The following is a 12,588-nucleotide window of genomic DNA, read 5'->3' as shown; positions in this document are numbered from 1 at the left end:
TATATATATATATATATATATATATATATATATATATATATATATATATATACATATATGTGCTACTCTTTAGGCTCTACGTGTGTGGAATATAATGTCGCGTGTAAAATAATGTGGGACGACGTACAATATGATGCGAGCATTTCATAAACCCAACCGGGCAAATGACGAGAGACCCCTGATAGCAAGGCCCCGCGGTTCATGAACAAGCTAGACTGACGATTGACCCCGTTTCAACGGCATCCGTATCGCTATACTCACGTCAAACCAAAAACGCTTGGTTCAAGTTTTTAATAATATTTAATAATCCATTCTTCTCACCATTTTGCCTCTTTTGTCGATTTACGAAAACTCCCAACGAGTTTCATTAGATTTATCCAATTTCGCACAATTTGGTCAGATTTTTATTTTCTACTTTCATTTAATTTTCTTCAATTTTGTGCGAATTTTCTTATTTTTCATTACTTTCAATCAATTTTTCACAATTTCAACCTGTTGTTTTCAGATATATTTCGACTTGACCAAATTTGTTTTCATTGTACAGATTCGTTCTCGAATTTTCAGAACTTTTCTTACATTTTTTTTTTTTTTTTCAATCATACGGGATTTTCTCTTACCGCAATTTCTTCCACTTTCCGTAATTGTTCGCGATTTTCCAACACTTTCATAAATCTTACTAAATACTGTATTAAACCGATATTTTCCCCACTTTCTTCCACCTGAGTAAATTTGAATCCATGACTATTCTCACCTATCGTAAATTGTTTCAATAATTACCCTCAGTTCTTCTCTATCCTCCACAATTTCCTTAAATTTTCCACAGGTCTCTCAATAATTTCGAATGTCCGAAACTTTTCGTAATATACATATACTGACCATCGTAGATAATTTTAACTAATTTTTCATCTAAAAAATGATGCATAAATATTTTCGCTAAAGAATAGCACCGATTCAGTTACACATCATTCACGCTTGTGTGAAAAATAAAGACTCGAACCGAGTCTCAATCGCCCACAAGTGTATTCATCAACGAGTAAGAAATCGTACGAGTACCCGGGATGATCGTCGTCGCGGAGGAGAAGAAGAGTAGATAAAAGGCAGAGCATCAGCGAACGGCTGCGACGAAGAAGAAGAAGAAGAAGAAGAAGAAGAAGAAGAGGTTGAGGTTGAGTAGGAGTAGGAAGAAAGAGAAAGAGAACAAAGCAGCAAGGCCAGCCGCGGGTCATTGCCGTCATGGTACCCACTCGGTTGGAAGGTACTTTACACAGGAACGCACTAACACAGGTTTGGCTCGCGCGTGTGGCCACCGCACAGCTGAACGCAATGCAGAGAAAGAGGCGACTCGGCGATCGTATACTCATACTAGTACCTGCAGGTATACTACACACCTTGGTCGTGCCTGGGCCGTGGATGAGATAAGTTTAAGGGGGAAGCCGCCTCGCGTCGCCTGCGTCCGAAGGTAGGAAGGTAGGAAGGTAGGAAGGTAGGAAGGTAGGAAGGTAGGAAGGTAGGAAGGTAGGAAGGTAGAGGTACCTATGTACCTCCGTCCTGGGTACCTACCTTGACGAGGTGGTCGTAGGTATAAGGGCCATTAAGCCGGATGATACATAGGAGTCGCCGTACACGCGGGACGCGTGTGTAAATGTTTCTTCACGGGCGTGTGTGAGGGATGGGTATTATAGGTGTGCCACAACGTGTGCCACGGTGGATACACGCTCGAGTAAGACCCTCTTCACGGATCGGCTACTGCCAAGGAGTTTCGTTTTCCTGCGCGCAATGGTTCAGCAGGTATTTCGACAGAAGGAAGTTTTCTTCATTTCTGTTTTTTTTTTTTTTTTTTTTTCAAATTTTCCTTTCGTTTTATTCGTTGACCTCTTTCGGAAAAAGGATATCTCGAAAAATTGCGAAAAATCGGGTGAAATCGGATGGGAAATTGGTTGGAGTATGAGGAAAAAAAATCGGATCAAATTTGATGAGATCGAATAAGGATCGCTTAAGATTGGATGAAATTGAATGAAAATTGGATAAGACGGAAAGGACATCGGATGAGATTTAGTAAAATCGAATGGAAACCAATTAAAATCGATTTCAGGCAGGAAATATTTCGATTTTCTTCGGACGAAGGGTATCTCGAGAAGTTGCAAATAATCGGATGAAACATCGATTGAGATAAAAAAAATAATCGGATTAAATTTGATGAAATTAAATAAGGATCGTATAAAATTGAATGAAAACTGTATGCGATCGACTAGAGATCGACTTATATTGAATGAAATCGAACGGTAACCGATTAAAATTGATTGCAGTCAGGAAATATTCCAAAGAATCGCTAATAACAGGGGTGAACTGGAGGTAAGAAGATGAAAAACGATCGCTAAAAATGTAAAGTTGAAAAAAAATCGATAAACTTCAGGGATAATCGAATGAAACCTGATAGCCGTAGAAAGATTTCTGAAAACCTTGAGAAACGTTTCACAGACATACCGATAAGAAATTTGTTGAGTAGTGATAAATTAAAAATGATCGGTAAGAGAGTCGAAAAATCGATTAGAATCGAATGGAATTGAGATGAGTTAAGAGTAGGAAAAAATTCGCAAAAAAATCAAAAATGTCTGTAAAAATTGCAGAAAGTAGAATAAATCAGGTAAAGAAACGATTATGCCAGTGTAATTTCGAGTACCGTACATTGAATTAAAATATATGCCAACGTATGACGTGTTGTTTGTAATTCGGTCAGGAATTTCATCATTACAGAATACTTCCTCCTTAGTTATACCGAAATTTAAATATCAAGCGGCGTTTGATGAATCATGTGTATAAATGTTTGCATAATAGTTTTCGAGCAGACATTACAAGCTTTTACTTTTCAAATCGTGCATAATTACACCTTTGGGTGACAGGTACCATCTATTCACAGATATGTTTTAATTTTAACCTTATTTGAAATCGAGCGATAAAAATTATTTTGTTCTAAAACATAGCGAGGACGAAACACATCTTTGATTGGTGATAAGATTTAATCTAAAAAAACAATCATACTCTTTGGTACACCCATTGAATTCACACTGGTGAAGAACTTTACGCGGAATCCGTAGTAAGCAAGAAAAAAATTCCGGACTTCAATTCTTTCCAGAAATAAGAAATTTGTAATTCAAATTTCAATAAAGCGAGACCGTTTATTTCTACCGTGTTTTAAAAGCGTTGTATTTTCTTTGCCTCGTCTATGTATACGAAGTACACTTAAAAAAATAGATTTTTAATTGACTTGCATAGTTAAACTTTGATCCACGTAAAATATGAGTATTTAGGTAATAAAATATTAGAACATTTTCAAACCGATTAAATTCGTGTACATCCAGTTGAAAAACGAGTTTTGATCACCGCTTGATACGGCCGAAAGGCGACCGACAATAAGATATGAAAGAAATTTCTCTGACTGACAATGAGTCAATTAATCGAACAGTGATCTACTAAATCATTTTGTTCCGGTCAATTCGATTAAATCAACCCAGTGATCCACATAAAATTAAAACCATCGAAATTGTATTCGAAAAAAAGTCAATCGGCTACCACTTTTCACAATTTTTATCATCTGATTATCGAAAGTAAAAACACTGAAAACACAATTTCAAAGAAGAACCCAACTGGCAAAAATTTTCCTCTCGATTAAAATATCGCTTCTTTAATTTTGCTAATATTAAACTCGTAATATAAGACTAGGATCAAAAGATTTCGAATTAAAAAAATATGAAAGAAAACAAGAAAACAAAGGCAAAAAGGGGGACGAAATTCTGTATATATATATATGTATATAAAGGGGATCACCGCAGATTGGCCTTTGCACAATTTTCTCTCCGAGTGAAAGCGGTGATCCCGGGCTATTTCTGCACTGAAAATAAGACAGACTGCGTAACATAAGTTGACTCGCGTTGTTTGACTCGTATTTTTTTGATTTGAATAAATATATACTATATATGAAACTTTAATATAAATATTCAACGGTCGCTCGAAAAGATCTAAAGAAATGCACCAAAAAATTGAAAAAAAAATTATGAACGACCTTTCAGAATTCAAATTTTGAACTGAAACTTTCGGAAACTCTTTTTTTTTTTTGTCTACAAAATTATACCGTAACGAGAAAAAAAATAAAAAAATAAAATCGATTTTTGACGATTTCTGACGTTTTAAAAAATGTGGAGCGACCTCTTAAAAGTTTTTTTTTTTTTGAACTGTCCTTTGGAGTGGGCTCTTAAAACAACAAAAACTAACATTTTGTCACACGACACTCAAAAAAGAAAAAAAAAAAAACAGTTGGTTTTTTTGCGCCACCCTAATACATATATATATATATTTTTTTTAAATTTTTTTTCAAAAATAGTCTCACCTCCCAATTTCTTCCTACCTCCAGCGAGATAGGACGAGAAAATTTCTCTAGTATTCTAGCCGTGCACGCGTGTGTCTGGTTTTATACGCGTGGGCGTGTAGCTTACGAGGTATGTACATACATACATACATACATACATACATACATATATACAGCGGTTAGGTTGGGTTACATTACGATTCATTATATCACCTGACGTTACGCTCTCTGTCCTCTCAACACGCAGACACAACGCTCTGGAGTCAGACAGTTACGGAGGAAAAGGTAAGTGTACACACATGCATCGGCATACAGGGTGAGGCATTTGAATATCAACTTCTGGAAAACTATAAATTCTTATTCAGACATAATATCGTCGATAAAGTTTGGCGATCTGGATTGGAGGAATAATTTCACGCGATTAGAAGCGTGATCAATAATTAATCAGTCGGAATTTTTTTTTCACAGATTCAAACTAGATTATTGGCTAGTCCTTTTTTGTTGTTCGAAGAACAATAATTTCATTCGACATTCCAAGAAAAATTCCAATCCCAAGTTTTCCTTGGTTCCCCCTTTTTTTTTTTTTTTTTTTTTTATTACAATTTTTTTGTTTTGCGATATTTTTGGATATCATTTTTCGTTCGTTATACGTTTTAACGGCGTCAAGATATTCTTACACCGAAAGTCTTACGTAGTTGACTTTGGGCGAACGAAACGGAAGAAAATATGGATTCACCTCACGTTCTAATTATTATTTCTAGAAGATGCAAATTTCTTCGAAACAATTTAAGAACGACCTGAGTCAACTTGCGTTTTGTAACCAGAATCCTCACAACTCGGGACATCTTTTTGAAACCGAATTAAACCAGTGGTGCAAAATACGTCTACCGAATCAAAGAAAAAAAAAAAAAAAAAAAAAAACTGGAGAATAATTTTCAAAAGATTCATTTGTGACTAAAAAATCTTGCCGCAGGTCTGTCACGACTGCGTCGAAAAACGTTGAGGCATCTATCATTATTAGTCAATGATCAGTAAACTAAACCGAGTGAACCTTTCTTCAAATTGCTTATAATTTCTTCTTCTATAGATCATGAAAGTTGATATGATACGATTTGAAACGTTTTTGATTGGTTCAGAACATGTTTTTTTTTGTACCTGTTTCAAGTATTTTCTGAAAATTTCCACCAACTACGCGCGCATCATTTCAAATCTTTTTACTGTGAAATTCTTCTATTGATTTCAAATGTTCCCGACAGCATCAAGTGGTTCCAAAAATGCTGATCTTCATTATTTGTAAGTTATGTTGAATCGAATAATTTTTAATGATAATTCTACCTGTGATTTTAAGTGTCTTCGTACAACTTCCAATTCAATGAAAAAATTTATAAGAATAGTTTTCAATTCCTTCCATCAATATTGACACCAACTTCCGTTGATCACAAATGATTAGAAGATGGTATTTCCATAGCGTACAAAATGATTTTGAACCGATCAGGATACTCCAGCATTTTCAGTGACATGACGTCATGAGGTTGAAAATCTCTGAAGATCAATGGTTCATTCATCAGTACCCCTAACTCAATTTCTCAAAATCCACAAAACCGATGATTGGGGCTGATACCCTGAAGTGGGTCCGAAACGACCGCTTCAAATGGCTCACCCTGGCTCCTCCAGGCAGGAACATAAGCGGTGGTACCAGCTCCTGACACATAGGCATCCAAGGCACACGCACGAAGAAGGGAGAAATGGGGGGCGACAGGGAGACAAGGAGCCGAGCTGTTTGCTGCATAAGGATAGACTCCGCAGAGCTGCCAAGCCGTGCTCGTGCAAGTCGGTGTGCCCACACCTCCATGCTCCTCGAACGTGGGCGTCGCGTCGCGCCGTGTTTCCAGCCCGACCGAGTCCAAGTGTAAGTCCCAAGGCGTCCGTCCCCGGGGTCCTCGTCGTCGTCCCCTGGCCCCCGAGAGCCAGTCTGCGTATCGACACGCACACACATGACCGGTTCGAATTGCGGTTCATGTTTTATCTTGCGGTAGAAGGTGCAATATATTACGAGCCGGTCTTGTTCGCGTCGCGTGGGAGCTACGGACGCTGTTATCCCGATCGGTAGGCTCAGCCAAACCCTCCAGGACCAGCAAACAACTCGAATTATATCCACAACTAGTTAACGCACGTCAGGTTGGGGTGAAAAGCGACCCCACAGAGACACGGTATCTGGATCATTTACCCAAGCCAGCCCGTTATCTAATTGTAAAGATCTTCTCTAGGTAGTCGAATCCTCGACGAAGTTCCAGCAGGTGGAAAAAGGATCGGTTTCTTTACACCACTGATGATGATATTTTTCATCGACGTGGAAGCAAGCACTCCACGTGGTTGCTCCGAGCATGTAACGCACCGTGCAGAGAAAGTCATTAGTCGTTCTTCGTCTCCTTTTTCTCTACTCCTTTTTTCTCCTTTTTCACTCTGTGAATGTTGCGTGTGGCATGGTGTGCAGCTGGACATGCCGGCAACAGCCGCGTTCCTCTAGTTCCGTTTCATGCTGCATATACATGACTGAATTCTCAACGGCGCCTTGTGTCATCTTCCCTTTGTTCGTACTGTGTATAACGTTTAATGTGTAAGTTATGACAGTACACCACATATGATATTGTATTGTGTGTTCCATCATACATGCACATGCCATGGGATCTAGGCCCTCTACTTCTTCCTTTTCTTCTTCTTCTTCTTCTTCTTCTTCTCACTCTTCTTACAACTCCCACATTATAACCTTAACGAGTCTTGCCGAGCAATTCCTCTTCGCTGTGCAGCTCTCGGAGGCCAACGTATGTACGTCGACCCTCAATTACAACCGGAGTTACTGTCCCACTAAGATTGCGCTCACGTAACTAGGCTGAACCGTATCATCTTGGTAGCGTAAAAACTGGCGCAAGTTGCTACGTTAACAATCCAGACTAAGCAAGATTGTCACCGAAGGTTTTCAAGCATTAAATTCAGGAAATGAGCAATCACCGATTTGGTCCCTTCGATGTCGATACCCCAATGACGAAGACGAGAACATGAATATTCGCGAACTGCTTAACGGCTGAGGATTTGCTGGCTAATCTAACTCGAGAAAAGGGTGAAAATCGATTCAGTCTTGTTCTACTTTCAGCCCCTGAGCCGTCAATCACCTGACAAATACGGGGATCAGATCAGATTAGACATAACAGAGTGATGAAAACCGTGGCGAAGTTTCACTTTCTACCGACGAATTTTGCGCCTCGTAAATATCGGCCATATCTGCACTACCACAATGCCTCTTGAAAATGTAAAAGTTCCGGTCATGATATCGTACCTAATATACATACGTATGTATGTACGTGTATGTTGATTACAGTTACAAACTGGTAGCCACATATGAGATCACTCGCGAAGATTGCTTTCAGATTTAGATTCTGCAATTAGTCACCGTGTGCCTGTATATACCTGTGTTTTATAAACGATCATCGAACGAAATACCACTCGTCCTCTGTATATTTATTTATACATTATACCTTGTGTATTCATGAGACGACGTGAATCTGTATCAGCCACATCGTAATGCCAACCTTTCAACCACCAAAAAACCAACACTGTTCACAAGGTGACTAATACCACGTTTCGCGTTACCCACGCCTGTGGCTCCGTGATAATCATACCCAATAATCAAACGATCACTTGCATCAAACTCATGGTACGACAAAACGGAGGATCTCTTGTCAAGTCTCGAATGTTTCAATTCGGAAGAATTTACACAGAAGTATAGTAAAGTGGAGCAATTTTCTTTTGAATTCGAAAGTCAAATTCAGTCCATTAAAACAACGATATCTCGGAAATTTTTTAGATCTGCGTCCAACGAATTTGGTAAATTCTTATTCAAGGTCTCACATACACAATCCATAAATACAAAAAACTACAAGAATCCGAATACCTTACGTTCTCCTTGTGAGACTTGCTGAAATTTGGATTTGAAACTACGTCTTCCTTTATTGAGACGATTGCTCTACTTTTAAACATTGAGGGTTGTTTTTGATTGGTTCCTCAACAGGTTTCCATGTATTTTCGAACTATTGAAAGTCACGAAAAGATGATGCAGAAAGTCAGATTTTCTTGAAAGTGTAATACAGGCCCAGGTTGCCGGACATAGCTAGCATTCCACTTGCCAAAACGATATAAAAAATACATCATCCAACGCGCATCTAGAAACATATACGCAACCTTTTCTCTTCTCCTCTGTTACCTTATTTTTATGTTTTTTGCACCAAATGAAAAGGGCGCAGGATCGAAAAACGAGGACAGGACAGGATTCGTGTGGGAATTGGGGAGGGCGAGGCTTTCGGCTGCAGGTTTGAACCTGCAGGAATAGACCAAGCCGGCGAAGGTCACCTACCGAGAGCCGCTACCTGCTGGTCTGGAATTAAGGACCTCCGAGCCTTCAGGGTCCAGACTACGTGCAGCTTCTTTCAAGCCCGAAACCCGCCGCCAATCGTGTGCCAACTGCTCTAGAGCCACTGGAAACCACCTGACAATGAAACAAGGCTCGGGTTTCGCTTGCCGAGTGAAATTCAGCCGTCGTCGGTGTTACGTGGGCGCCTGATTGACCCGAGAAACGTTCTATTTTCGTCCAATTTTTATACGAGTGGGTTGAATGCGATTACAAATCAGTTTCGGACTCTTTAATCTCGAAAAGTTTCCTGCACGTTGGATAGTCGCCCGATTTACTTCCAAAGTTACTTCACATTGTAAAAATACTTTCTTCGTTACTTCATCCTTTAAGATTTTACTCAACGAACGGTATTTGTATGAGGCATTCCATCGTAAAGCATTGGCGATTTTATTTACTTCCAAGGATGGTGAAGATTATACATAAAAATAATTTTTTATTCAGTTTCAGATTTTTTTTACCACGGATCTAATTTTTACTGCTCCCAAAAATATGAGAACTTAATTTTCGAATGAATAGCCGTTTGAAGAATAGAATTCTTTGTATAAAACATGAAAAATTTTAACGCCAAGATGAAAGTGGGCAAGCTTTTGGTTTAGAAACTACAGTCAAAAGAAGTAATTAGAAAGTAAGGAAAAATCGGGTTAAACATAAATATCAAAATTACAAATTTATGTTTTATATATATATATATTTTTTTTATTTCACTTTTCAATTACTCGTTTCGCTGTTACTTCTAAACCAAAAGCTTTTCCGATTCCATCTTGGTGTCAAGATTTCCATTTTTCAACAAAGAATTGATAAGAAAAATTTGAAACCAATCTTTGAACTCGAATCTCTGTCTCTGTCGACTGGAAATTACCAAAACGTAACAAACTGCTAAAACAAATTCAGGTTATACATACTAAAATTACCTCAAAATTGCGTGTGAAAATTTATTTAAAAAAAAAAAACTGGAAAAGGACTATGCTTGCTATTATCAGACCGCGCAATACAGCCTTAAGGAAGGACTGTGGGACGGTCCTTTGTGTCCGTTTAGGCCAGTTTTCTCGGCTATGCCCGAAGGCCAGAGACCTGGGCTAAAGGATCAGGGTGATAAATCGTGAATCGGTTCAAAACCGGCGAGATAATTATGCCTAACAGAAGGTTTTAAGAGTAAAAAAAAAAAAATGAAAAAATATATATATATACATATTAAAGAAGGTTTCGAAAAATTGGTATCAAAGTTTACGATGGCGGATTTTTGAGGTCCGGTTTGTTATACCTGGCTATAAAATATCTTCGTTCAAATTTAATTCTCAGTTTTTCTTTTTCTCGTTTTGTTCATCGGAGTCAATCTCCACCGCATTCCGTCCGCCATATGCCTACATATATGTTCCCCATATCGAACACCCCGTATATCAACCCCACACATACACAAAGTGTTATATGTACACGCGTGCGTCAAAGCGGCCGTAAAGATGTCACGGCAGAATGAAAGGGGAAAGGTGGGCAACGATATTTTCCATCGCATCATTGGGCTGCCCGGTTTGAAAATAAGAAAGTACAGTAAGTATAAATTGTACGAGCCGAAGTGTAGGTATTATAGAAAAGGTGAATCTCAACGAAGATTAAGAAGAAGAAGAAGAAGAAATAGAAATAAAGCAAATAATAATCGGCGTAAGAAATTTGAACTTTACAACGTCATTCCTTGTTTCCTCCTCCTCCTCCTCCTCATTTTTCTCTACACATAGACTCGCGTCGTAAAGTTAATTTCTCACCGGACTCGGGGGTCAATCCCAGTGTCATTCCTCAGCCCGTACCTCGGACTCCATACGGGCCCCGTAGCTCGTCTACCAGCCACGCCATGGATCGGTCTTCTCTTTTTATGGCGGTGACGCGATTGGTTAGTTTAATTGCTGTCCGAGAGCTGTATACGCGACGCTGTATGTTACGGAGATTGGACATCCAGATTATGTACCCTCCGTGCGCTGCATACTCACGCAATTGTGATACCCACATGCTCACACCTGGCCTATCACTGATCGTTTTACGCACACCTAGGACTCACCGCCTAGTTTAACTCCTCCGATAGATTGCCGGCGAAGAGGAGAGACGCTAGACGTGCTCCTTTTGTGAAAGTCCCAGTATTCCCTCTTTCAGTATAATCGAGAAGTCCGGACTCGAAATTCTTCGTGACGTTCTTTCTTTGCGAACATTCTCCTAACCACGAATATGACACTTTTTGACATTTTGTCGTACACCTCGAAAACGCGGGGAAGCAAAACTCCTATACCGCTCAAGCGATCAGAGTTAAACTTGGGAAATTAATGCCTCATTTTGGCAAAAAGTGGAGCGTTTTTTTACTTTTTCAAAATTTTGAAAAAAAATTTACAGATTGGTTACCACCCATAGAAATTGGCCAAATTTTCACAATCACACTGAATGGATTGAACTATCCGGTATGATGCCACTCGGCGGTGATGAAACACAGATTTTGAGCCCAGTCCAATGAAATGTGGTGATGAAATGACGAAATGGCAGCTGATCTGGTTTTCGATTACGAAGTACACCGAAATCTCATTTTGGCGACATTTGTTACCGACTTTTCATGCCTGCCGGTAATTTTTTACTGACATTACACGCATACATTACCGGCATGCGCGTAATGTCGGTAACAAATGTCGCCAAAATGAGATTTCGGTGTTCTTCATAATCGAAAACCAGATCAGTTGCCATTTCGTCATTTCACCATCAAATCTCATGGGACTGGGCTCAAAATGTGTGTTTCATCACCGCCGATTGGCATCGTACCAGATAGGTCGATCCATTCAGTGCAACTGTGAGAATTTGGCCAATTTCTGTGGGTGGTAACCAATCTGTAAAATTTTTTTTCAAAATTTTGAAAAAGTAAAAAGACGCTCCACTTTTTGCCAAAATAAGGCATTAACTGCCCAAGTTTCACTCTGATCGCTTGAGCGGTATAGGAGTTTTGCATCCCCGCGTTTTCGAGCTGTACAACGGGGGTTTATAAGCACCTTAATGCCCGCAGCAAACTCATCGCGGTGCCATCGTCGTGATCGATGTGATAAGACGCTAAACCGGCGGGTAAACTTGACTTCAACTTTCACCCTGGCATACCCCATTTCCTCACGCGGTAGGTATTATATGAAGCCTACTTTGTTAACGAGGGGTTGTGCTGTATACAAGCGGTGTGTAATCGATATGCTTCAGCCATTAGTCTGATTTTTTGGTACTCCGTTTTGTATTCTTGCATGTTGTTTTCAAGGGAAGGCAATTTTGTTATGGATTTACGAAATAAAGAGAAGTTCAAGGGGGAGACGATGATGTAGTATTAAAAACTAGAAGAAACTTTTAAAAGTGAAAATTCTATACACGAGGCAGTCAATTTTTTTTTTTTTCTTATGCTTGTGGGGGCAGAGATGAAACTTGAAAAACGTCAATTTTTACTCTGCCAACCAAGTCTCAGCTAATCTTTGGTACAAGACCTTCAGCCTCAAGTGCAAAAACCAACTAGACATGTAATTATTTTTTAAATTAAGGAATATCCAGTCGACTGAATTCGAATTCTGCACCAGATAATCCCTGACTTAGTAACACCTGAATGAATTTTCAATAATGATGAGCTGTTGAAGCAATAAGAGGGGCATAAATCTTCGAAGGGATTCTCTTCCCCGATTTCAAAGTCGAGGGGTTATCAAATTAGGGGTTCCTTCTAATATCAGGTTTTGATCGCTGGATGGGATTTGAAGGTCGATGCTTT

General features: G+C 39.2%; 1 protein-coding gene across 1 annotated transcript in view; it reads right to left on the bottom strand.

Annotated features, from left to right (window-relative positions):
* Positions 1-12,588, bottom strand: part of LOC124406405 — a 112,570-nt gene that overhangs the window by 87,124 nt on the left and 12,858 nt on the right. The gene's annotated exons all lie outside the window — the stretch shown is intronic.

This window comes from Diprion similis, chromosome 5 (genome assembly GCF_021155765.1).
Source record: "Diprion similis isolate iyDipSimi1 chromosome 5, iyDipSimi1.1, whole genome shotgun sequence".
Classification (NCBI taxonomy): domain Eukaryota; kingdom Metazoa; phylum Arthropoda; class Insecta; order Hymenoptera; family Diprionidae; genus Diprion; species Diprion similis.
The sequence above is the reverse complement of the archived record's forward strand: the minus strand, read 5'-3'. Positions and strand labels throughout refer to the sequence as shown.